General features: G+C 40.0%; 1 long non-coding RNA gene across 1 annotated transcript in view; it reads left to right on the top strand.

Moving 5' to 3' along the window:
- Positions 1-22,638, top strand: part of LOC132422001 (uncharacterized) — a 67,041-nt gene extending 44,403 nt beyond the window's left edge. The window contains exon 3 of the long non-coding RNA XR_009518799.1: positions 22,564-22,638. This is a non-coding gene — a long non-coding RNA (uncharacterized lncRNA). The remainder of the gene's footprint in view (positions 1-22,563) is intronic.
- Positions 22,639-23,515: the final 877 nt, after the last annotated feature.

Here is a 23,515-nt window from a genome sequence, read left to right as displayed (position 1 = left end):
TTTGTCCATTTTAAAATGTCCAAATCTTTGTCCATTTCTTCCAGGTTGTCCATTTTACTGGCATAGAGTTGCTTGTAGTAATCGCTCATCATCTTTTGTATTTCTGCAGTGTCAGTTGTTACTTCTCCTTTTTCATTTCTAATTCTATTGATTTGAATCTTCTCCGTTTATTTCTTGATGAGTCTGGCTAATGGTTTATCAATTTTTTTATCTTCTCAAAGAACCAGCTTTTAGTTTTATTGATCTTTGCTATCGTTTCCTTTATTTCTTTTTCATTTATTTCTGATCTGATTTTTATGATTTCTTTCCTTCTGCTAACTTTGGGTTTTTTTGTTCTTCTTTCTCTAATTGCTTTAGGTGCAAGGTTAGGTTGTTTATTCGAGATGTTTCATGTTTCTTAAGGTAGGATTGTATTGCTATAAACTTCCCTTGTAGAACTGCTTTTGCTGCATCCCATAGGTTTTGGGTTCTTGTGTCTCCATTGTCATTTGTTTCTAGGTATTTTCGATTTCCTCTTTGATTTCTTCAGTGATCACTTCGTTATTAAGTAGTGTATTATTTAGCCTCCATGTGTTTGTATTTTTTACAGATCTTTTCCTGTAATTGATATCTTGTTTCATAGCATTGTGGTTGGAAAAGATACTTGAAACAATTTCAATTTTCTTAAATTTATCAAGGCTTTTGTGACCCACGATATGATCTATCCTGGAGAATGTTCCATGAGCACTTGAGAAAAATGTGTATTCTGTTGTTTTTGGATGGAATGTCCTATAAATATCAATTAAGTCCATCTTGTTTAATGTATCATTTAAAGCTTGTGTTTCCTTATTTATTTTCATTTTGGATGATTTGTCCATTGGTGAAAGTGGGGTGTTAAAGTCCCTACTATGAATGTGTTACTGTCGATTTCCCCTTTTATGGCTGTTAGTATTTGCCTTATGTATTGAGGTACTCCTATGTTGGGTGCAGCAATATTTACAATTGTTATAACTTCTTCTTGGATCGATCCCTTGATCATTATGTAGTGTCCTTCTTTGTCTCTTCTAATAGTCTTTATTTTAAAGTCTATTTTGTCTGATATGAGAATTGCTACTCCAGCTTTCTTTTGGTTTCCATTTGCATGGAATATCTTTTTCCATCCCCTCACTTTCAGTCTGTATGTGTCCCTAAGTCTGAAGTGGGTCTCTTGTAGACAGTGTATATATGGGTCTTGTTTTGTATCCATTCAGCCAGTCTGTGTCTTTTGGTGGGAGCATTTAATCCATTTACATTTAAGGTAATTATCGATATGTATGTTCCTATTCCCATTTTCAGAATTGTTTTGGGTTTGTTATTGTAGGTCTTCTCCTTCTCTTGTGTTTCTTGCCTAGGGAAGTTCCTTTAGCATTTGTTGTAAAGCTGGTTTGGTGGTGCTGAACTCTCTCAGCTTTTGCTTGTCTGTAAAGGTTTTAATTTCTCCATCAAATCTGAATGAGATCCTTGCTGGGTAGAGTAATATTGGTTGTAGGTTTTCTCCTTCATCACTTTAAATATGTCCTGCCACTCCGTTCTGACTTGCAGAGTTTCTGCTGAAAGATCAGCTGTTAACCTTATGGGGATTCCCTTGTGTGTTATTTGTTGTGTTTCCCTTGCTGCTTTTAATATGTTTTCTTTGTATTTAATTTTTGACAGTTTGATTAATATGTGTCTTGGTGTGTTTCTCCTTGGATTTATCCTGTATGGGACTCTCTGTGCTTCCTGGACTTGATTGACTATTTCCTTTCCCATATTAGGGAAGTTTTCAACTATAATATCTTCAAATATTTTCTCAGTCCCTTTCTTTTTCTCTTCTTCTGGGACCCCTATAATTTGAATGTTGGTGAGTTTAATGTTATCTCAGAGGTCTCTGAGACTGTCCTCAGTTCTTTTCATTCTTTTTTCTTTATTCAGCTCTACAGTAGTTATTTCCACTATTTTATCTTCCACGTCACTTATCCGTTCTTCTGCCTCTGTTATTCCGCTATTGATCCCATCTAGAGTATTTTTAATTTCATTTATCGTGATGTTCATTGTTGCTTGTTTCCTCTTTAGTTTTCTAGATCCTTGTTAAATGTTTCTTGCATTTTCTCTATTTCCAAGATTTTGGATCATCTTTACTATCATTATTCTGAATTCTTTTTCAGGTAGACTGCCTATTTCCTCTTCATTTGTTAGGTCTGGTGGGTTTTTATCTTGCTCCTTTGTCTGCTGTGTGTTTTTCTGTCTTCTCATTTTGCTTATCTTACTGTGTTTGGGGTCTCCTTTTTGCAGCCTGCAGGTTCGTAGTTCCCGTTGTTTTTGGTGTCTGCCTCCAGTGGCTAAGGTTGGTTCAGTGGGTTGTGTAGGCCTCCTGGTGGAGGGGACTAGTGCCTGTGTTCTGGTAGATGAAGCTGGATCTTGTCTTTCTGGTGGGCAGGTCCACGTTTGGTGGTGTGTCTGTGGCCTAGTATGATTTTAGGCAGCCTCTCTGCTAATGGGTGGGTTTGTGTTCCTGTCGTGCTAGTTGTTTGGCATAGGGTGTCCAGCACTGTAGCTTGCTGGTCGTTGAGTGAAGCTGGGTGTTGGTGTTGAGATGGAGATCTCTGGGAGATTTTCGCCATTTGATATTATGTGGAGCTGGGAGGTCTCTTGTGGACCAGTGTCCTGAAGTTGGCCACCTCAGAGGCACAGCACTGACTCCTGGCTGCAGCACCAAGATCCTTTCATACACACTGCTCAGAATAAAAGGGAGAAGAAGTAGAAGGAAAGAAACACAGAGGATAAAATAAAATAAAGATAAAATAAAATTATTAAAATAAAAAATGATTATTAAGAAAAAAATTTTTTTAAGTAAAAAAAGAAACAGGCAAACAAAAAATGGACGGACAGAATCCTAGGACAAAGGTGAAAGCAAAGCTATATAGACAAAATCTCACACAGAAGCATACACATACACACTCACAAAAAGAGGAAAAGGGGAAAAAATAATAAATCTTGCTCTCAAAGTCTACCTCCTCAATTTGGGATGATTCATTGTCTATTCAGGTATTCCACCGATGTAGGGTACATCAAGTTGATTGTGGAGATTTAATCCGTTGCTTCTGCGGTTGCTGGGAGAAATTTCCCTTTGTGTTCTTTGTTCACGCTGCTCACGGGGTTCAGCTTTGGATTTGGCCCCGCCTCTGCGTGTAGGTCGCTGGAGGGCGTCTGTTCTTCGCTCAGACAGGACGGGGCTAAAGGAGCAGCTGATTCGGGGGCTCTGGCTCCCTCTGGCTGGGGGGAAGGGAGGGGCATGGAGTGCGGGACGAGCCTGCGGCGGCAGAGGCCAGCGTGACGTTGCACCAGCCTGAGGCCCACAGAGCTTTCTCCCAGGGAAGTCGTCCCTGGATCCCGGGACCCTGGCAGTGGCGGGCTGCACAGGCTCCCCAGAAGGGAGGTGTAGATAGTGACCTGTGCTTGCACACAGGCTTCTTGGTGGTGGCAGCAGCGGCCTTAGCGTCTCATGCCCGTCTCTGGGGTCCGTGCTGATAGCCGCGGATCGCGCCCGCCTCTGGAGCTCCTTTAAGCAGCACTCTTAATCCCGTCTCCTCGCGCACCAGGAAACAAAGAGGCAAGAAAAAGTCTCTTGCCTCTTCGGCAGCTTCAGACCTTGTCCCGGACTCCCTCCCGGCTAGCTGTGGTGCACTAACCCCTCAGGCTGTGTTCGCGCAGCCCGTCCTCTCCCTGCGATCCGACCAAAGTCTGAGCCTCAGCTCCCAGCCCCTGCCCTCCCCGGCGGGTGAGCAGACAAGCCTCTCGGGCTGGTGAGTGCTGGTCGGCACCCATCCTCTGTGCGGGAATCTCCCCGCTTTGCCCTCCGCACCCCTGTGGCTGTGCTCTCCTCTGCGGCTCCGAAGCTCCCCCACTCCCCCACCCGCAGTCCCCGCCCGCGAAGGGGCTTCCTAGTGTGTGGAAACTTTTCCTTCTTCACAGCTCCCTCCCAGAGGTGCAGGTCCCGTCCCTATTCTTTCGTCTCAGTTTATTCTTTTTTCTTTTGCCCTACCCAGGTACGTGGGGAGTTTCTTGCCTTTTGGGAGGTCTGAGGTCTTCTGCCAGTGTTCAGTGGGTGTTCTGTAGGAGTTGTTCCTCATGTAGATGTATTTCTGATGTATCTGTGGGGAGGAAGGTGATCTCCGCCTCTTACTCTTCCGCCATTTTCCCCCTCTCTTATTTTTTGTTATAGTTGATTCACAATGTTGTATTATTTTCAGGTGTATAGCAAAGTGATTCAGTTACACACATATCTATTCTTTATATATATATTTTTTCAGACTCAAATAACGTGCACCTTTCAGACTCAAATTAACGTACACCTTAATTTTTTCTTCTGTCAAATGGGATGATAGTAGTATTCATCTCAAAAAAACTGTTGTGAGGATTAAGTGATTTATTACACATTAATTTATTACACATTAATCACTTAGAACAGGGCATGATACATGGTAAGCTTTGAATAAATGTTACTTTCATCACGATCACCATTTTTTACATATATAATGGAACACTGTTTTTGAATTTTATTTTTTTGTACACAGGTTCTTATTAGTTATCCATTTTATACATATTAGCGTATATATGTCAATCCTAATCTCCCAGTTTATCACACCATCAACCCCTCCCCACCCCGCCACTTTGCCACCTTGATGTCCATACGTTTGTTCTCTACATCTGTGTCTCTATTTCTGCCCTGCAAACTGGTTCATCTGTACCATTTTTCTAGGTTCCACGTATATGTATTAATATACGATATTTGTCTTTCTCTTTCTGACTTACTTCATTTGGTATGACAGTCTCTAGATCCATCCATGTCTCAACAAATGACCCAATTTCCTTCCTTTTTATGGCTGAGTAATATTCCACTGTATATACATACCACATCTTCTTTATCCATTAATCTGTCTATGGGCATTTAGGTTACTTCCATGACCTGGCTACTGTAAATAGTGCTGCAATGAACATTGGGGTGCATGTGTCTTTTTGAATTATGTTTTTTTCTGGGTATATGTCCAGTAGTGGGATTGCTGGGTCATATGGCAGTTCTATTTGTAGTTGTTTAAGGAACCTCCATACTGTTCTCCATAGAGAGAACAGGGGTCTTTTGTGTCTCCATACAAATTTTAGGATTTTTTGTTCTAGTTATGTAACAAATGCCATTGGTAATTTGATAGTGATTGCATTGAATCTGTAGATTACTGTGGGTAGTATAGTCATTTTCACAATATTGATTCTTCCAATCCAAGAACATGGTATATCTCTCCATCTGTTTATATCATCTTTAATTTCTTTCATCAGTGTCATAGTTTTCTGCATACAGGTCTTTTGTCTCCCTAGGTAGGTTTATTCCTAGGTATTTTATTCTTTTTGCTGCAGTGGTAAATGGGAGTGTTTCCTTAATTTATCTTTCAGATTTTTCATCATTAGTGTATAGTAACGCAAGAGATTTCTGTGCATTAATTTTGTATCCTGCAACTTTACCAAATTCATTGATTAACTCTAGTAGTTTTCTGGTAACATCTTTAGGATTCTCTATGTATAGCATCATGTCATTGCAAACAGTGACAGTTTTACTTCTTCTTTTCCAATTTGTATTCCTTTTCTTTTTCTCTGATTGCCGTGACTAGGACTTCAAAAACTATGTTGAATAATAGTGGTGAGAGTGGACATCCTTGTCTTGTTCCTGATCTTAGAGGAAATGCTTTCAGTTTGTCACCATTGAGAATGATGTTCACTGTGGGTTTGTCATATATGGCCTTCATAATGTTGAGGTAGGTTTGCTCTATGCCCATTTTCTAGAGAGTTTTTATCATAAATGGGTGTTGAATTTTGTCAAAAGCTTTTTCTGCCTCTATTGAGATGATCATATGGTATTTCTTCTTCAATTTGTTAAGATGGTGTATCACATTGATTGATTTGCATATATTGAGGAACCCTTGGATCCTTGGGATAAATCCCACTTGATCATGGTATATGATCCTTTTCATTTGTTTTTGGATTTTGTTTCGTAGTATTCTGTTGAGGATTTTTGCATCTATATTCATCAGGGATATTGGTCTGTAATTTTCTTTTCTTTGTAGTATCTTTGTCTGGTTTTGGTATCAGGGTGATGGTGGACTCACAGAATGAGTTTGGGAGCGTTCCTCCCTCTGCTATATTTTGGAAGAGTTTGAGAAGGATGGGTGTTAGCTCTTCTCTAAATGTTTGATAGAATTCACCTGTGAAGCCATCTGGTCCTGGACTTTTGTTTGTTGGAAGATTTTTAATCACAGTTTCAGTTCATTACTTGTGATTGATCTGTTCATATTTTCTATATCTTCCTGGTTCAGTCTTGGAAGGTTATACTTTTCTAAGAATTTGTCCATTTCTTCCAGGTTGTCCATTTTATTGGCATATAGCTGCTTGTAGTAATCTCTCATGATCCTTTGTATTTCTGCAGTGTTAGTTGTTACTTCTCCTTTTTCATTTCTAATTCTGTTCATTTGAGTCTTCTCCCTTTTTTTCTTGAGGAGTCTGGCTAATGGTTTATCAATTTTGTTTATCTTCTCAAAGAAGCAGCTTTTAGTTTTATTGATCTTTGCTATTGTTTTCTTTGTTTCTATTTCATTTACTTCTGCTCTGATCATTATGATTTCTTTCCTTCTACTAACTTTGGGTTTTGTTTGTTCTTCTTTCTCTAGTTCCTTTAGGTGTAAGGTTAGATTGTTTATTGCGATTTTTCTTGTTTCTTGAGGTAGGATTGTATTGCTATAAACGTCCCTGTTAGAACTGCTTTTGCTGCATCCCATAGGTTTTGGATCGTCATGTTCTCATTGTCATTTGTCTCTAGGTATTTTTTGATTTCCTCTTTGATTTCTTCAGTGATCTCTTGGTTATTTAGTAACGTATTGTTTAGCCTCCATGTGTTTGTGTTTTTTACGTTTTTTCCCCTGTAATTGATTTCTAATCTCATAACGTTCTGGTCAGAAAAGATGCTTGATATGATTTCAATTTTCTTAAAGTTACTGAGTCTTGATTTGTGACCTAAGATGTGATCTATCCTCGAGAATGTTCTGTGTCCACTTGAGAAGTGTAATCTGCTGGTTTTGGATGGAATGTCCTATAAATATCAGTGAAATCTATCTGGTCTATTGTGTCATTAAAAGCTTGTGTTTACTTATTTTTCTGTTTGGATGATCTGTCCATTGGTGTAAGTGAGGTGTTAAAGTCCCCCACTATTATTGTGTTACTGTTGATTTCCTCTTTTATAGCTGTTAGCAGTTACCTTATGTATTGAGGTGTTCCTGTGTTGGGAGCATATATATTTATAATTGCTATATCTTCTTCTTGGATTGATCCCTTGATCATTATGTAGTGTCCTTCCTTGTCTCTTGTAACATTCTTTATTTTAAAGTTTATTTTATCTGATATGAGTATTGCTACTCCAGCTTTCTTTTGATTTCCATTTGCATGGAATATCTTTTTCCATCCCCTCACTTTCAGTCTATATGTCTCCGTAGTTCTGAAGTTGGTCTCTTGTAGACAGCATATATATGGGTCTTGTTTTTGTACCTGTTCAGCCTGTCTGTGTTTTTTGGTTGGCACATGTAATCCATTCACATTTAAGGTAATTATCGATATCTATGTTCCTGTTATCATTTTCTCACTTGTTTTGGGTTTGTTTTGGTAGGTCCTTTTCTTCTCTTGTGTTTCCGACTTAGAGAAGTTCCTTTAGCATTTGTTGTAGAGCTGGTTTTGTGGTGCTGAATTCTCTTAGCTTTTGCTTCTCTGTAAAGGTTTCATTTCTCCATCAAATCTGAATGAGATCCTTACTGGGTAGAGTAATCTTAGTTGTAGGTTCTTCCCTTTCATCACTTTAAATATATCATGCCAATCCCTTCTGGCTTGTACAGTTTCTGCTGAGAAATCAGCTGTTAACCTTATGGGTATTCCCTTGTATGTTATTTGTCATTTTTCTCTTGTTGCTTTCAATAATTTTTCTTTGTCTTTAATTTTTGTCCATTTGATTACTATGTATCTTGCTGTGTTTCTCCTTGGGTTTATCCTGCTTGGGACTCTCTGTGCTTCCTGGACGTGGGTGGCTATTTCCTTTCCCATGTTAGGGAAGTTTTCGACTATAATCTCTTCAAATCTTTACTTGGGTCCTTTCTCTCTCTCTTCTCCTTCTGGGACCCCTATAATTAGAACGTTGCTGTGTTTAATGTTGTCCCAGAAGTCTCTTAGGCTGTCTTTATTTCTTTTCATTCTTTTTTCTTTATTCTGTTCTGTGGCAGTGAATTCCACCATTCTGTCTTCCAGGTCACTTGTGCATTCTTCTGCCTCAGTTATTCTGCTATTGATTCCTTCTAGTGTATTTTTCATTTCAGTTATAATATTGTTCATCTCTGTTTGTTTGTTCTTTAATTCTTCTAGGTGTTTGTTAAGCATTTCTTGCATCTTCTTGATCTTTGCCTCCATTGTTTTTCCGAGGTCCTGGATCATATTCACTATCATTATTCTGAATTCTTTTTCTGGAAGGTTGCCTATCTCCACTTCATTTAGTTGTTTTTCTGGGGTTTTATCTTGTTCCTTCATCTGGTACATAGCCCTCTGCCTTTTCATCTTATCTATCTTTCTGTGAATGTGGGGTTTTTTTGCACAGGCTGCAGGATTGTAGTCTGCCCTCTGGTGGATGAGGCTATCTAAGAGGCCTGTGCAAGTTTCCTGATGGGAGGGACTGGTGGTGGGTAGAGCTGGCTGTTGCTCTGGTGGGCAGAGCTCAGTAAAACTTTAATCTGCTTGTCTGCTGGTGGGTGGGGCTGGGTTCCCTTCCTGTTGGTTGTTTGGCGTGAGGCGACCCAACAGTGGAACCTACTCCGGCTCTTTGGTGGAGCTAATGGCAGACTCTGGGAGAGCTCTTGCCAAGGAGTACTTCCCAGAACTTCTGCCGCCAGCGTCCCTGTCCTCATGGTGAGACACAGCCACCCCCCGCCTCTGCAGGAAACCCTCCAACACTAGCAGGTAGGTCTGGTTCAGTCTCCCATGGGGTCACTGCTCCTTCCCCTGGGTCCCGATGCACACACTACTTCGTGTCTGCCCTCCAAGAGTGGAGTCTCTCTTTCCCCCAGTCCTGTCGAAGGCCTACAATTAAATCTCGCTAGCCTTCAAAGTCTGATTCTTTAGGAATTCCTCCTCCCATTGCCAGACCCCCATGTTGGGAAACCTGATGTGGGGCTCAGTACCTTCACTCCGGTGGGTGGACCTCTGTGGTATAAGTGTTCTCCAGTTTGTGAGTCACCCACCCAGCAGTTATGGGATTTGATTTTATTGTGATTGCACCCCTCCTACCATCTCATTGTGGCTTCTCCTTTGTCTTTGGATGTAGGGTATCTTTTTTGGTGAGTTCCAGGGTCTTCCTGTCGAAAATTGTTAAGCAGTTATTTGTGATTCTGATGCTCTCACAAGAGGAAGTGAGAGCACATCCTTCTGCTCCTCCATCTCAAACCAATCTCTTATAATTGAACATTTTTTAAAACCTTCCTTTACCAGTACTTAATTCTGAATGCCATTGGTATTGTATTCTTGATACTGTCTCTTAAAACTTTGTTACTCAAAGTGTGGGCTGGAGGGGTGGGATAGGTAGGGTGGGAGGGAGGCTCAAGAGGGAGGAGATATGGGGATATATGTATGCATATGGCTGATTCACTTTGTTGTACACCAGAAACTAACACAGCATTGTGAAGCAATTACACTCCAATAAAGATGTATTACAAAAAAAAAGTGTGGGCTACAGACCAGCAGCGTAAACATCAGTTGATGGGTGGTTAGAAATTAGGAATCTCAGACCCCACCCTAGACCTACTGAATCAGAATCTGCTTGTTAGCAAGGTTGCAGGTGATTATTGTGTTCATTAAATCTGGCATGCTCTGTTCTAGCCCATCTATTGATTCTGGATCAATGTTCTCATCTGGGATGGAGAATGTCTCCCACCTCTGACAGGGAATATACTCCATTCTCCACTCTTAAGATCACCATATCCACTGGTGCTGTAGCCCAACCAAGCCAGGCAGTGCTTCCAGGAGTCAAATGTACTGGGAGGAGATTTGGAGTCAAATGTTCACTGCTAGAATTTGGAGTCGGATTGAGCAGCTTCTGAATTTTACTCTACCACTTAATAAATGTGTGTGTGTGTGTGTGTTTGTGTGTGTGTGCGCACATAAATGCCTACATGACAAACTACTTACCTTGAAGGTTTGTTGTGAAGATGAAGTGAGGTGACCCTCTGAAGCATGGGTCACAGGCTGGCTTGCTTTCTCCTTTCCATGAGTCACGTGATTCATGTCCAAAAGGTAACCCATTTGTTGAAGGAAAAACTCCTTTTGACCTAACAGGAAAAGTTGCTTCAAACAGATTGGGAAGATTGGGTTCGCTTGAAAGCTGCAGCAAACGCCTCACGGTGACATCAGTGCCACTACTCATTTCTCTGGTCATGTGTTTCTGAATATAGATTGTATTTGATTAGATAACTGTAAATGGAAGCACAGTGTAATTAAGAAGTAAAGAAAAGATTACTGGTGTATAAATTTGAATTAAACACCATCAGCATACACTGTATACATACAAGTATTTGTATTGTGCTGAAGTCCAAAAGAGGATAATGTTGAGGTTGCTGATTAATTTTGACAGTAATTAAAATGCACCAATAATAGAGGAAGTGAAATGGCTTTTTCTGATCAATAGCTGAAAAATGTTAACCTTAGGCTCACCCCGAGGCAGCTCAGAGGATGTTATAAAGCTGGCCTTTCTTTTCTCTAAAGCAGTGTAGTGGTTCAGAGCATGGCTCTGAAGTCAAGCTGCCTGGGGTCAAATGCCACCTCCTGCCACTTAGCACTGTGACTCTGGACAAGTTACCCACATTTCTTATAGGCTTCAGTTTCCTTAACTGCAAAATGTGGAAGATAATAATAATTTTATCTGAGGGATGCATTCCAGAAGAACTTGTATGCTTCAAAACTCACGTATTTCAAAATCAATTTTCTCATAGGACTGACAAAAGAAGGGAGTGGTATTTCTGTCTGTGATATTGTGATTTATAATAAGAAATATGCATGTGGTCTTCATCCCCATTTCTGACACCAAGTTCCAAAAACCTTTGGAATTTGGAGGAAAGCCAGACAGGGGTGTCTTTTGTTAAGTGAATGAGGTGACTTTTGGACACTACCTAAGGTTGGAGGCTGGTTGCTTGTGGAGCCAACCGTGTGATTAGAGGGTTGGAGCTTTCAGTTCCAGCCCCCCAACCTCTGTGGAGGGAAGAGCGTCTGGAGGTTGAATCAGTCACCAATGGCCAATGATTTAATCGATCATGCCTATGTAATGAAGGCTCCATAAAAACCCAAAAGGAGGGGCTTCAGGATTGCTGAACACATGGAGGTTCTGGGAGAGTGGTGTGCTGGAGAGGGCATGGAAGCTCACATCCTTCCCCATACCTTGCCCTATGTGTCTCTTCCATCTGACTGTTCCTGAGTTATATCCTTTTATAATAAACTGGTACTCTGGTAAGTAAAATGTTTCTTGGAGTTCTGTAAGCCACTGTAGCAAATTAATTGAGCCTGAGGAGGGGTCTTGGGAACCCCTGATTCACAGCCAGTGAGAAATACAGGTAACAACCTGAACTTGAGATTGCCATCTTGAGTTGGAGGGAGTTGTTGGAACATCCAGTTTGTAGCCAGTAGGTCAGAAATGCAGGTAAGAGCCTGGGCTTGTGGCTGGAGTCTGAAGGCAGTGGGCCGTCTTGTAGGACTGAACTCTTAACCTGTGGAATCTGATTCTATCTCTGGGTAGAGAGTGTCAGAATTGGATTGTATTCTCAGACACTCTGCTGGTGGTGGTGGGGGAAACACCACCAAAACACACATTGGAATTGGGTGCTCAGAAAACTGGAAGACTGTCTTCAAGCTAAACTGGTACCACTGTCATTTGAAGCTTTAAGAAAGAGTATAAGCATCATTTAAAAATCTTTCAGTTCATAAACTTTAAAATTATGCGATATTTGACCAACATGGGAGGAATGAAAATTAACATTATATTGCATTCTGTGCATAAAGTGGGATTTTATCTTTTTATCACAGTATTTCAAATTTGTCTAAAATTTGGCTGTCCTGTACTGAACTTGTTGGGTTGTAAGAAGTAAGTGACATTGTGCAAATGAAATACTTTGCATGGTGTCTTGCCCATAATGTTAGCAACTACTTACTGACTGTTAAGTGCCAGGCACTAAATGCTTCAGATCTATCATCTCCTTTATTTTTCACCACTACCTAATGAGATGGGTGTATTATTTATTACTGTGTAACAAATTACCCCCAAACTTAGATTTTATTCCCTCTTATAGTTTCTGAAGTTCAGGAAATCAGGAGGGCTTTGCTGGGTGGTCCTGACTGAGGGTCTCTCACAGGGTTGTGGGCAAGCTGTTGACTGGGGCTATAGTCATCGTCTTTAGGCTCAACTGGGGCTCAGGAATCTACTTCCAAGATGCTCAGGTGGTTTTTGGCAGCAGGTCTCAGTCTTCACTGGCTGTTGACAGGAGGCTGTAGTTTCTCACCAACTGGGCCTTTCTGTATGGCTGCTCACAAAATAGCAGTTGGCTTCTTCCAGATCAAAAGCTCTGAGAGAGAGGAGGTGAGAGGGAATGTCCAAAATGGGGGCCATGGTCTTTTATACCCAAGTCTCTGAAGTGAATCCCACCACGTCTGCTGTATGTTAGTGGTCACACAGACCAACACTGGTACAATGTGTAAGGTGACTCTACAAGGGTGTGAATGCTAGGAGTCAGGTTGTCTTACTCTGTTTGGGCTGCTATAATGAAAAACACTGTAATCCTGGTGCTTAAAACAACAGACATTTATTTCTTATAGTTCTGGGGGCTGGGAATTCCAAGATCAAGATACCAGCAGATTCAGTGTCTGGTAAGGGCCCACTTCCTGGTTCAAAGACAGCTGTCTTATACAGATGGCCAACAAACACCAGAAAAGATGCTCAACATAACTAATTATTAGAGAAATGCAAATCAAAACTACAATGAAGTATCACCTCACACCAATCAGAATGTCCATCATCAAAAAATCTACAAACAATAAATGCTGGAGAGGGTATGGAGAAAAGGGAACCCTCCTGCACTGTTGGTGGGAATGTAAATTGATACAGCTATTATGGAGAACAGTATGGAGGTTCCTTAAACAACTAAAAATAGAACTACCATATGACCAGGCAATCCCACTACTGGGCACCCATAACCCAAAAAGACACATGCACCCCAATGTTTATTGCAGCACTCTTTGCAATAGCCAGGACATGGAAGCAACCTAAGTGTCCATCGACATAAGAATGGATGAAGAAGGTGTGGTACATATATATGATGGAATATTACTCGGCCATAAAAAGGAATGAAATTGGGTCACTTATAGAGATGTGGATGGACCTAGAATCTGTCATACAGAGTGCAGTAAGTCAGAAAGAGAAAAACAAATATCATTTATTAATGCATATATTTGGAATCTAGAAAAATTGTATAGATGATCTTATTTGCAAGGCAGAAATAGAGACACAGATGTAGAGAACATATGTATGGATATGAAGGGGAAAAGGTGGGGGTGGGATGAATTGGGAGATTGGGAATGACACATATACACTATTGATACTATGTATAAAATAGATAACTAATGAGAACATACTGTATAGCACAGGGAACTCTACTTAATGCACAGTGGTGACCTAAAAGGGAAGGAAATCCAAAAAAGAGGAGATATATGTATATGTATAGCTGATTCATGTTGCTGTACAGTAGAAACTAACACAACATTGTAAAGCAATGATACTCCAATAAAAGTTAATTAAAAAAAAAGACAAAAACCAAAGCTGAACCCCAGGAGCTATGCAAACAAAGAAGAGAAAGGGAAATCTCTCCCAGCAGCCTCAGCAGCAGCGGATTAAATCCCCGCAATCAACTTGATGTACCCTGCATCTGTGGAATACCTGAATAGGCAACAAATCATCCCAAATTGAGGCGGTGGACTTTGGGAGCAAATTTTGACTTGTGATTTGCTGTCTGCAACTGATTTGTTTCTGATTTTTATGTATATCTTATTTTATTTTTTAGCACTGGTATCATTGGTGGATTTCTTTATTGGTTTTGTTGTTCTCTTCTTTTTTTGTTATTATTATTCTTAAAATTTTTTAATTTAAAAATTATTATTTTTAATTTATTTATTATTATTTAAAATCTTTTTTTCTTCCTTTTTTTTTCTGAGCCGTGTGGCTGAGAGGATCTAGCTTCTCCAGCCTGATGTCAGGCCAGAGGTGGGAGAGCTGAGTTCAGGACACTGGACCACCAGACACCTACTGCCGCCACATAATATCAATTGGTGAGAGCTCTCCCAGAGATCTCTGTCTCAATGCTAAGACCTAGCTCCACCCAACAGCCAGCAAGCTCCAGTGCTGGATGCCCCATGCCAAACAACTAGCAAGACAGGAACACAACTGCACCCATTAGCAGAGAGGCTGCCTAAAATCATAAAAAGGTCACAGACACCCCAAAATATATCGCTGGCTGCGGCCCTGCTCACCAGAAAGACAAGATGCAGCCCCACCCACCAGAACACAGGCACCAGTCCCCTCCACCAGGAAGCCTACACAAGCGAATGAACCAACCTCACCACTGGGGGCAGACAGAAAAAAAAGAGAACTACGAATCTGCAGGCTGTTAAAAGGAAACCCCAAGCACAGTAAGTTAAACAACATGAGAAGACAGAGAAATATGCAGCAGTTGAAGCAGCAAGGTAAAAACCCACCAGACCAAACAAATGAAGAGGAAATAGACAGTCTACCTGAAAAAGAATTCAGAGTAATGATAGTAAAGATGATCCAAAATCATGGAAATAGAATGGAGAAAATACAAGAAACATTTAACAAGAACCTAGAAGAACTAAAGAGCAAACAAACAATGATGAACAACACAATAAATGAAATTAAAAATTCTCTAGAAGGAATCAACTGTAGAATAACTGAAGCAGAAGAACAGATAAGTGACCTTGAAGATAAAATAGTGGAAATAACTACTGCAGAGCAGAATAAAGAAAAAAGAATGAAAAGAATTGAGGACAGTCTCAGAGACCTCTGGGACAACATTAAATGTACCAACATTCGCATTATAGGGGTCTCAGAAGAAGAAGAGAAAATAAAAGTGTCTGAGAAAAAATTTGAAGAGATTATAGTTGAAAACTTCCCCAACATGGGAAAGGAAGTAGTCAATCAAATCTAGGAAGCACAGAGAGTCCCATACAGGACAAATCCAAGAAGAAAAACACCAAGACACATATTAATCAAACTACCAAAAATTAAATACAAAGAAAAATATTAAAAGCAGCAAGGGAAAAGCAACAAATAACATAGAAGGGAAACCTCATAAGGTTAACAGCTAATCTCTCAAAGAAACTACAAGCCAGAAGCAAGTGGCAGGACATATTTAAAGTGATAAAAGGGGAAAACCTAAAACCAAGGTTATTCCATTCAGCAAGGATCTCATTCAGATTTGATGGAGAAATTAAAACCTTTACAGACAAGCAAAAGCTAAGAGAATTCAGCACCACCAAACCAGCTTTACAACAAATGCTATAGGAACTTCTCTAGGCAGGAAATACAAGACAGGAAAAGATCTACAATAACAAACCCAAAACAATTAAGATAATGGTAATAGGAACATACATATCAATAATTACCTTAAATGTAAATGGATTAAATGCTCAACCAAAGACACAGACTGGCTGAATGGTTATAAAATCAAGACCCATATATGTGCTGTCTATAAGAGACCCGCTTCAGACCTAGGGACACATACAGACTCCAAGTGAGGGGATGGAAAAAGATATTCCATGCAAATGGAAATCAAAAGAAAGCTGGAGTAGCAATTCTCACATCAGACAAAATTGACTTTAAAATAAAGACTATTACAAGAGACAAAGAAGGACACTACATAATGATCAAGGGATCAATCCAAGAAGAAGATATAACAATTGTAAATATTGATGGACCCAACATAGGAGCACCTCAATACATAAGGCAAATGCTAACAGCTATAAAAGGGGAAATCGACAGTAGCACAATAATAGGTGACTTTAACACCCCACTTTCACCAATGGACAGATCATCCAAAATGAAAATAAATAAGGAAACACAAGCTTTAAATGATACATTAAACAAGATGGACTTAATTGATATTTATAGGACATTCCATCCAAAAACAACAGAATACACTTTCTTCTCAAGTGCTCATGGAACATTCTCCAGGACAGATGATATCTTGGGTCACAAATCAAGCCTTGGTAAATTTAAGAAAATTGAAATTGTATAAGTATCATTTCCGACCAAAACGCTATGAGACTAGATATCAAATACAGGCAAAAATCTGTAAAAAATACAAACACATGGAGGCCAAACAGTACACTACTAAATAACCAAGAGATCACAGAAGAAATCAAAGAGGAAATCAAAAAATACATAGAAACAATTGACAATGAAAACATGATGACCCAAAACCTATGGGATGCAGCAAAAGCAGTTCTAACAGGGAAGTTTATAGCAATACAATCCTACCTCAGGAAACAAGAAAAATCTCAAATAAGCTACCTAACCTTATACCTAAAGCAATTAGAGAAAGAAGAACCAAACAAAGAAACATACAAACAAACAAAAAGAACAAAAAAACCCCAAAGTTATCAGAAGGAGAGAAATCAAAAAGATCAGATCAGAAATAAATGAAAAAGAAATGAAGGAAAGAATAGCAAAGATCAATAAAACTAAAAGCTACCTCCTTGAGAAGACAAATAAACCATTAGCCAGACTCATCAAGAAACAAAGGGAGTAGACCAAAATGGACATAATTAGGAAAGAAAAAGGAGAAATAACAACTGACACTGAAGGAATACAAAGAATCATGAGAGATGACTCCAAGCAATATGTGCCAATTTAATGGACAACCTGGAATAAATGGACAAATTCTTAGAAAAGCACAACCTTCTGAGACTGAACCAGGAAGAAATAGAAAATATAAAGAGACCAATCACAAACACTGTAATTGAAACTGTGATAAAAATCTTGCAACAAACAAAGCCCAGCACCAGATGGCTTCACAGGGAATCTATCAAACATTAAGAAGAGCTAACACCTATCCTTCTCAAACTCTTCCAAAATATAGCAGAAGGAGGAACACTCCCAAACTCATTCTAAAAGGCCACCATCACCCTGATACCAAAACCAGACAAAGAGGTCACAAAGAAAGGCTAATATCACTGATGAACATAGATGCAAAAATCTCAACAAAATACTAGGAAACAGAATCCAACAGCATATTAAAAGGATCATACACCATGATCAAGTGGGGTTTATCCCAGGAATTTAAGGATTCTTCAGTATAAGCATCAATTAATGTGATACACCATATTAACAAACTGAAGGCTGAAAACCATATGATAATCTCAATAGATGCAGGAAAAGCTTTTAACAAAATTTAACACCAATTTATGATAAAAACTGTCTAGAAAGTAGGCATAGAGGGAACCTACCTCAACATAATAAAAGCCATATATGACAAACCCACAGCCAACATCGTTCTCAGTGGTGAAAAACTGAAACCTTTTCCTCTAAGATCAGGAACAAGACAAGGTTGCCCTCTCTCACCACTGTTATTCCACAAAGTTTTGGGAGTTTTAGCCACAGTAATCAGAGAAGAAAAAGAAATAAAAGGAATCCAAATCAGAAAACAAGAAGTAAAACTGTCACTGTTTGCAGATGACATGATACTATACATAGAGAATCCTAAAGATGCTTCCAGAAAACTACTAGAGCTAATCAGTGAATTTGGTAAAGTAGCAGGATACAAAATGAGTGCACAGAAATTTCTTCTATTCCTATACACTAATGATAAAAAATCTGAAAGAGAAATTAAGGAAACACTCCTATTTACCGTTGCAACAAGAAGAATAAAATAGCTAGGGATAAACCTACTTAAGGAGACAAAAGACCTGTATGCAGAACACTGTAAGACACTGATGAAAGAAATTCAGGATGATACAAACAGATGGAGAGATACACCATGTTCTTGGATAGGAAGAATCAATATTGTGAAAACGACTCTACTACCCAAAGCAATCTACAGATTCAATGCAATCCGTATCAAACTACCAATGGCATGTTTCACAGAACTAGAACAAAAAATTTCACAATGTGTATGGAAACACAAAAGACTCTGAATAGCCAAAGCAATTTTGAGAAAGAAAAACGGAGCTGGAGGAATCAGTCTCCCTGACCCCAGACTATACTACACAGCTACAGTAATCAAAACAGTATGGTAATGGCAAAAAAACATATTCAGTGTTTCAATGGAACAGGGTAGAAAGCCCGGAGATCAACCCACGCACATATGTTCACCTTATCTTTGATAACGGAGGCAAGAATATACAACGGAGAAAAGACAGCCTCTTCAATTCGTGGTGCTGGAGAAACTGGACAGCTACATGTAAAAGAATGAAATTTGAACACTTCCTAACACCATATACAAAAATAAACTCAGAGTGGATTAAAGACCTAAATGTAAGCCCAGACACTCTCAAACTCTTAGAGGAAAACATAGGCAGAACCCTCTATGACATAAATCACAGCAAGATCCTTTTGACCCACCTCCTAGAGAAATAGAAATAAAAACAAAATAAACAAATGGAATCTAATGAAAGTTAAAATCTTCGGCACAGCAAAGGAAACCAGAAACAAGACAAAAAGACAACCCTCAGAATGGGAGAAAATATTTGCAAACGAAGCAACTGACAAAGGATTAATCTCCAAAATATACACGCAGCTCGTGCAGCTCAGTATCAAAATACCAAAGAACCCAATCGAGTAATGGGCAGAAGACCTAAATAGACATTTCTCCAAAGGAGATATACATATTGCTAACAAACAAAAGAAAGGATGCTCAACACACTAATCATTAGAGAAATGCAAATCAAAACTACAATGAGGTATCACTTCACACCGGTCAGAATGGCCATCATCAAAAAAATCTACAAACAATAAATGCTGAAGAGGGTGTGGAGAAAAGGGAACCCTCTTGCACTGTTGGTGGGAATGTAAATTGATACAGCCACTATGGAGAACAGTACAGAGGTTTCTTACAAAACTACAAATAGGACTACCATATGACCCAGCAATCCCACTACTGCGCTTAACCCTGAGAAACCCATAATTCAAAAAGAGACATGTACCACAGTGTTCATCGCCGCCCTTTCACAATAGCCAGGACATGGAAGCAACCTAAGTGTCCATCGACAGGTGAATGGATAAAGAAGATGTTGCACTTATATGCAATGGAATATCCTGAGACATAAAAAGAAATGAAATTGAGTTATTTGTAGTGAGATGGATGGACTTAGAGTCTGTCATACAGAGTGCAGTAAGAAAGAGAAAAACAAATACCATATGCTAACACATATATATGGAATCTACAAAAGAAAGTTTCTGATGAACCTAGGGGCAGGACAGCAATGAAGACACAGACGTAGAGGATGGACTTGAGGACAGGGGAGGGGGAAGGGTAATATGGGACAAAGTGGGAGAGTAGCATTGACATATGTACACTGCCAAATGTAAAATAGATAGCTAGTGGGAAGCAGCTGCATAGCACAGGGAGGTCAGCTCGGTGCTTTGTGACCACCTAGAGGGGTGGGATAAGGAAGGTTGGGGGGACACGCAAGAGAGAGGGGATATGGGGATATATGTATACATGTAGCTGATTCCCTTTGTTGTTTACCAGAAACTAGCACAACACTCTAAAGCAATTATACTCCAGTAAAGATGTTAAAAAAAAAAAGAAAAGCTGTCTTCTCGCTGTGTCCCTCACATGGCAGAAGGGCTAGGGAGCTCTCTGGGGTCTCTTTTATAAGGACATCAATCTCATTCATGAGGGCTCCACCCTCATGACCTTATCACCTGTTGAAGGCTTATATCCTAATACTGTCACATTGGGGATTAAGCCTCAACATACAAATTGTAGGGAGACACAAACATTCAGTCCATAGCACAGCTATTAGGGAGCCACCTTGGTGGATGGTTTCCATTAGTGGATACTGTTATTATTCCCCTTTCACAGTGAGAAAACTGAGGCATAGAAAGCTTTTGAAAGTAATCCGAGGTAGCACATTAATGTGTTAAAAAAAAACAACCAAGTTTCAAATTTAGGCAGTTCAGTGGTAGGTCCCGCATTTTAACCATGGTACTGTTCTGTCTACAGGATAAATAGCATATCAACATGAGCCATAATTGCCATCTCACTTCCAAGAAGCAGTCTGCAGATCCATGACTCTAGGCTTGGACTGCACTTGCCGTTACTCCTTTTGTTTAAAGACAAGAGCTCTGTAGTGAGCTGCTTTCTTCCCTCAGCCTGGTGGTCTTCGTATATGCAGTATACGGAGAAGCAGAAAATGTGACTCTTCTCTGTGTAAAGCATACGGCCTTGCTGGGGTGATAATACCAGCAGAAATGTTTGACCTCTGAACTTCTGTAGCACTTGTTGCCTTTACAGTTATTATTCTTCTTCTTGTTAATGACACTTCATGTTTGCTCCTGTCCGTCATTTACTTTTCCCACCTGTGTTTTTTCCTCCAAACTAGGTTGGAACTTCTCTTGGGTTGATCTCTGCCCTATACTTCATTGAATCCCACCTAGTGTCAGGTAGTGTTAGTTTTCACGTAATGGAAATCCTCAGCCAGTGTTTACTAGTGAAGATTATGTAAGGTTATTGGAGAACCCCAGGCAATGTGAGATGAAATGGCAAAGCACATAGCAGAGACTATGACTTCCCTTTCATGTCAAAAAAGGTAGACTTTAGATTTTCCTCTTGAAATACATTATTTGATGTACCATCTCTGAGCTGTCTCTGAAGTATGCCCTTCTTTTATCTACAACATAACACACTCTTCTCTGAAAAAATCCCAGTCCCTGACCTACCCATACTTCTGATTCCCACAATAGCCTGGGTACTCTTGAGTGTCTGTTCCATTCACATAAAGGACTTTGAAAGGAGTCTCTCCATATTTTTCGAAAGAACAACCTTCTAGTTTTGAAATCTGTAATGTCATTGAAGATCCTTTATCCATTGCCTTCCCTCGAGGTACATGAGCGTCCACATCAAGGAACAAAGGATGTTGATTCTATTTGCATGTTTCACCACAGATTTAAAAATTTTACCATTTCTCTTTCTCCCTCATTTCAAAGTGAAATCACCCTCAGGGTCTTCCTTCTCTGATTTGCCTTTGCTTCAGCATAATGTTCCAGAAGATGGCCATTGCTTGCAGAGTCTTGGAAACCAATGCAAGTCTTATTTCTTTTCTTTCCAGTCTTTTATTTTCCCTTAGCTCAGCAAAATTGCACCATTTCAAAGGCCACTTTCACGTTTTTTCCATCTAATGCTTTCAGAGGGTCACCACTTGCTATCAAATCACTCCCCAAAGTTGGTTTTTTGGCTTTGTTTTATTTTGTTTTGTTTGTATCTGTTGTCTTCCCTATGGAAGCAGAGACTCCTGCAACACCAAATGAACGAGGACCCCAGTGATAGTTCCTTGGTGTGGCTTCTCTTTTCCCTCATCTGTCACATCTTAATGTCTTGTCCTGACATTTCAAGTGGAAGACTGATTTCCTTGAGTATTTCAGTCCCACTGTCTCAGTTCAGAGAATGTGACGCATCAGAGGTGGGAGGGAGGTGATTGCAGCCCACAGCTCTGTGCTGCTCAGCCTGGTGAGGGTGAGATGATTAGCACTACTCAAGGGACCTAGACCTTCGCCTTTCCAAAATGCTCATTTTCAAAAAGCTGGTGGTGTAATAGGATGGGAACTCTATTGAGACTCCATAGTCCTGTGCTCTGTTCTGGTTCAGCAAGCTGTGACCCTCTCTAGCTTCATTTTGCCTCATCCATAAAATGGGCAGATCCATTGGTAGCATGAACAAAATCAAGGCATGGTGTTAGGAGCTGCAGTCTGCTTCCTGATGTCCTCTCCATCCTCATGCTCCTGGACTTCTCTGCTCACACTCTTTGTTCCATTCAGAATGTCAGTTCCTCAAGATGTCTGTGTCCTTCTTCCTGTCTCCAGGCCTTTGTACTCTTTCTTACTAACCCTTCAGGTTTTCTAAGCTCAGATATTACTTGGCCCTGAACGCCGTTCCTTACTCCTAGGTCTGGATTAAGGATCCCTTCTGTGGGTACTCCACTGTACTCTATATTTGGGTGTTTCCTTTGCATCATTTACACTTTTTGTAAGCAGTTTTTTCTTGTCTGAGTCCCTTGTTACACTGAAGGTTCTTGGAGTGGAGATCCCAGCTCTAACAGCAATAATAATAATTATAACTAATATTGATATTTATAGATTACTTATCTTTTGCTGTGTTTTTGAGCATTTCATATCTATGACCTCAACTAGAACTCAACCCTTTTTACTTTTACTTCATTTTACAGGTCAAAGATTGAGGCTCAGTGAAGTTATGTTGCTTGTTACGGGTCACTCAGCTGGAAGGAGGTGGACTGAGAATTCACACCCAATGGTCTGGCACCAGAGTCTCTGCAACACAGTTTAGATATAATATGGTAAGATGCTGAATGAATGGATGTTTCAGTCAGCCTCAGGGATGAAATCGCAATGTATTCTGTGCCAGAAATATATGATTTAATTGGTATGTGAGACATGAACACACGTAATGAAAGGGTCTGCCTGTCCTTAGAGTTTGCAGCCCAGCCTAGTGTCTCCTGTTCTGGTGTCTTGTCAGGGGTGATCCCCCACCAACAACTACTGTTCTGGCTGTGTTTTCCATGACCGTATTCTGTTCTTCTCTGGGTGCTCAAAAGAGCGGGCTGTCTGAGCCCAGCCCATCAGGAAACAGGGATGATCAGGCAAGGGCAGAGGAGAAACTCACCTGTCCTGAGCATCCCCTGGGCAGGTCTCTATGTGTGTACTCTCTTTTACTCTTTCCAGTGGCCCTTAGGAGCAGTTGATGTTACATCGATTTTAGAGACAAGGAACTTGAAGCTTATAAAAGAAAACTAACTTGTCTAAGATCTCACAGCTAGTGAAGGGAAGGTCTGACCTCAGATTTATGGTCCTCTAATTGCGAAGTAGATTTCTGTGGGCGGGGGTGGGATGGGTAGAGATGTAATGGCAAGAAAAGACTACTACAACCTAATTCTCCCTTCCATCCCCACTCTTGCCGTCCACACTACCTGAAATTCTCACTGTTAATTACTGGTTTGGATTTGGGGATGTCTTTTTTTTTAAGTTACCATTCCTTGCATATGAAGCCAAAAATCCAGCAGTTTGTCAACAGAATTGGATTATAATGGGTAGTGACTTGGAGCAGATATGTAGATGTGAGAAAGACCTGTTTGGGTCTTTAGGGAAACCCTTGCACAAATG

This window comes from Delphinus delphis, chromosome 3 (genome assembly GCF_949987515.2).
Source record: "Delphinus delphis chromosome 3, mDelDel1.2, whole genome shotgun sequence".
NCBI classification, from domain to species: domain Eukaryota; kingdom Metazoa; phylum Chordata; class Mammalia; order Artiodactyla; family Delphinidae; genus Delphinus; species Delphinus delphis.
This window is presented reverse-complemented; position numbering and strand designations above follow the sequence as displayed.